This window comes from Grammomys surdaster, unplaced genomic scaffold (genome assembly GCF_004785775.1).
Source record: "Grammomys surdaster isolate TR1022 unplaced genomic scaffold, NIH_TR_1.0 374, whole genome shotgun sequence".
NCBI lineage: Eukaryota > Metazoa > Chordata > Mammalia > Rodentia > Muridae > Grammomys > Grammomys surdaster.
The window spans coordinates 464,984-469,442 of record NW_021604793.1 but is presented as its reverse complement, the minus strand read 5'-3'; positions in this window follow the sequence as shown (position 1 = coordinate 469,442).

The following is a 4,459-nucleotide window of genomic DNA, read 5'->3' as shown; positions in this document are numbered from 1 at the left end:
GGGAAGAGAGTCTGGAGAGAAGGATGTAGAGATGGAAGTGTGTGTGTATCTGTGTGTGTGTGTCTGTGTATCTTTGTGTGTGTGTGTGTCTGGGGGAAGAGGGTCTGGAGAGAAGGATGTAGAGATTGGAGATTGTGTCTGTGTGTCTCTGTGTGTGTATCTCTCTGTGTGTGTGTGTCTGTGTGTGTCTTTCTGTGTGTGTGTGTCTGTGTGTGTGTTGTCTGTGTGCTGTTGGAGGAAGCCTTGCTCCATGCAGCCCAGTTCTATAGTCTGTAAGCCCCAGTACCAGAAACAAATAGAAGAACCTAACATGAAACCAGGAGGCAACGCAGGCCTGACACTGAAGTAATATCCTTACCAAATAACAAAAAAGAACAAAAAGCAACCCAGGTACTGGCAGGATCGCTCCGGTCCGAGGAGCATCTGCTGCCAAGCCTGACAACCTGAGTTTAATCCCAGAGATACACACAGCAGAAAGAACCAATTCCACATCCTATAATGCCCATCCATCACCACTGACTTTAAAAATATCTGGGCAGAGGTCAGATGAGGACACAGGCTGCACTCCTTCACCACGGTTTGCCTGTTTTCTTTGAGCAAGGTCTCTCTGAAGTTTTTGTTTCTTGGCTAAGCCAAGCCAGCCCTGGTGATCCTCTGTCTTCATGGGGTTTCAGGCATACATGACCGACCACGCCTGGCTGGACCTGTGGTACTGGGATCTGAATTAGGTGGCTCTGTGGGAAGTACTCTTACCCACTAAGCCATCCGTCCCTCCAGCTCAAAAGCAATAGGTGTAGTCTCTAGATCCCCAGCTTTGGCCAGCCCTGCACACTCCTTAAAAAGTGAGTTCTCTGGCTTCCCTCCAGACTCAGTGAGTCAGTGAATCAGAAACTCTTGGGTTGAGTTTGGGGTGAGAGAGAGTTCAACAATCTGCACTGCCGAGTCCCAGAGGCAGTTCCTTCTTTCCTAAACACCTGTATTCAGTCACGACCCTGTTGGGGAGTACAAGCCAGGACTTGAACTCAGGGTGAGTGGAGAGCAGGTCTGGTGTGGACAGCTACAAGCAGCTTGTCACTGCCATTGGATGGATGACCTTTGGAACCTCTGAGTAGAAGTCGGGGTCATGGCATGCTGAGAGTGGCCCTATAGACATGGCAGTTACTATGGCTGTTTCCCTGTCCATCAGAAAACATTGGGACTCATGGGAAAAAGCATCTAGCTGCTTAAGAAGCAGTCAGAGGCACTTAAATATATCCAAGTCAGGGGTACATAGAGAAACCTTGTCTCGAAAAACCAAATATATATCTCCAAGTCATGTACAAAACCAAAAACAAATCCAAGACCCCAAACTCCATCACTTCCTGGAAATAAAATGGTCATTTTGAATAACAACAAAAACAAAACAAAACAAAAAACCCCAGTATATGTACTGAGGGACAGAATGGTTACTGGCAAGACTCAGATCAGTGGCTTGGATGAATAAGTGGAAAAAATATTTCAAAGCACAGAGCAAATAATATGGGAAGATGGAAATAATTAGAAAAGCGCCATGCTTCGATTCTAGATCCAATAGTTCCGACACTGAACTGTTCTGGAATTTAAAGGAGAAGATGGGGGAAGGCAGTAGACATAATTACAGAGTGGAAAATACCTTGCTGGCTCCATCCAAGATCGGAGCTTACAGACTGGGGGACATAGAAGAGAAAAGAAAGAAGAAACCCAGACGGGAAATACCCAGATTCTGAGGTCACAGAAAAATCACTGTCCGGTTTCCAGACAGAACAAGTGACTGATAAGGAGGAATGGTCTCAGCTTGGCAGAGAACGGTACAAATGGGAAACTGGAAAGTAGCCTCTCATACAGCAGGAAATGCGTTTACCTGTCAGGGTGAAAGAAACATATCTGTGGCCAAGCCTTGAGTAACTGAGTGTAGTCCCTGGGATCCACACAGTAGGAGAGACCTGATGCCTGTAGGTTGTCCTCTGACTTACAAACACATGCACTCAGATGCATGTGTTGTGTGCTCCGGCATGTGTACACACATGCGTGCGCACACCCCCCCCCACACACACACTGAATGTATGAATGTAAAGCACATTTTTTTAAGAAAGAAAGAAAGAAAGAAAGAAAGAAAGAAGGAAAGAAAGAAAGAAAGAAAGAAAGAAAGAAAGAAAGAAAGAAAGAAAGGTATTTGGAGATCTGAGGACCTCTGACCCATGCCTTATCCTAATAAATGAAACAGTGAAGGAAATTTTGGTTATGGAATAGTGTACTAAAGAGAGAAGGTTGAGGGGGAGAGCCCATGAGGCCTCAGCCCCACAGAGAGAACTACAGGCAACTAAGGAATGCTTCGAGCAGGAGACATAGTCTCCCCCTGGGGAAGAGCACACCAATTAATTATCCAATAACAAATGGTCGGTCTGGAGGGAGGAAAGGGAAACGATGTAATTATAACGTCAAAAATAAAAGAAAAAATTTAAATGTCTAAAAGTGATATTTAGTCGGGCAGTGGCAGCACACGCCTTTAATCTCAGCACTTGGGAGGCAGAGGCAGGGGGATTTCTGAGTTCGAGGCCAGCCTGGTCTATAAAGTGAGTTCCAGGACAGCCAGGTCCATGTAGAGAGATCCTTCTAAATAAAACAAGCAACAAAACAAAAAAAAAAACTTCTAGGCAATCTTTAGCTACACAGTGAATTTAAGACCAGCTTTAGCTGTGTGAAACAGCCCTATCTCTCTCACACACACAAACACACCCCGACCTCAAACACAAACAGGAGCCTGTAATTTACTCCAGTGAAAATGAAGAGATTGAGTCATCCTTTAAAAATGACTTACAGAGCTGGAGAGATGCTCAGGCGTCTTACAGAGCTGGAGAGACAGCTCTGGCATCTTACAAAGGACCCAAGTTCAGTTCCTGGCACTCATGTTAGGCAGTTCACAGCTACGGGTGACCCCAACTCCAGGTGATCCAACCCTCTTCTGGCTTCGGCAATCACCCACATCTGAGTACACAAACAGATACACAACCCTCGTAGTCTGGAACTTGCTTGAGGCTGGCCTTAAACTCACAGCACCCCACCAGCCTCTGTCTCCTGACTAGCTAGGACTAAATGTGTGTGCCACCACAGCTGACTTTTTTTTTTCTTTTTTTTTTGGTGGGGACAGTGATGGTGAAATTGAATCCAGGGCCTAGTACTTGCCAGGTAAGGAATCTACCACTGAACTACATCCCCAGCCCTAATACACACACACACACAAAGACACACACACATAGACACACACACATAGACACACACAGACACACACATAGACTCACACAGAGAGACACAGACACACACAGAGAGACACAGACACACACAGAGACACAGACACACACACACAAGATACACACACAGACACACACACATAGACACACACACAAGATACACACACAGACACACACACACAGACATGCACACACACACTGCATATTAAGAAAGAAGAGAAGAGGAAGAAAAGAAGGAGGAGGAGGAGGAGGAAGAAGAGGAGGAAGAAGAGGAAGGGAAGGAAAACCAGAACCAGAACCAGAACCAGAACCAGAAGAAAGGGCTGGAAAGATGACTCAGCAGTTAGGAATACTGTCTGCTTTTCTAGAGGACCCAGGTTCAAGTCTTAGCACCCACGTGGCAGCTCACAGCTGTTTGTGATCCCAGCTCTAGAGGATTCATCACACTCATCCAGGCAAAATACCAATGTATATGAATAGAAATAAATAAATTTTTAAAAAGAATAGTCAATATAAGCAAAATAAAATATTAAAGAATATGTGAAATGTGTGAGTTTACTTTCTTTTCCCATTGCTGTGGTAAATTTCTCTGATGAATCGACTTGAGGAAAGAAGGAATTTTTTTCTGGCCCACAGAACAAGGTATATTCCCTGAGGTGAGGAAGTCAGATAAAGCGGCCTGAAGCAGCTGGTACAGGCGTCTGGAGTCAGGAAGCTAGGCGCGGTGAGGGCCAGCCAACTTACCAGCACTTAGCTGAGACAGGACCTTGCTCTCTAACCCTGGGTGGGTCTGAATATTCAGTCCTCCTGCCTCAAGATTATAGGAATGTACCACTCTACTTAACTTCCCTTTTTGTTTGTTTGTTTGTTTATTTCTGGGTTGTTTTTTTTTTTTTTTTGAGATAGGGTTTCTCTGTGTAGCCCTGGCTGACCTGGAACTCACTCTGTAGGCCAGGCTAGACTGGAACTCAGAGATCTGCCTGCCTCTGCCTCCTGAGTGCTTCGATTAAAGGCCTGTGCTGCCACCACCACCACCACCTGGTTCGTTATTTTGATGAAGTGTAAGCGTTTGATTAAGTGACTGCAGGGTTTGTACCCTAGAGTGCATCACCTTACAGAGGCCACAAGAGGGCGTCAGATCTCTCGTGTAGGAAGCCGCGCATGCGCTGGCTAAAGCCGCGTTTGCCTGACAT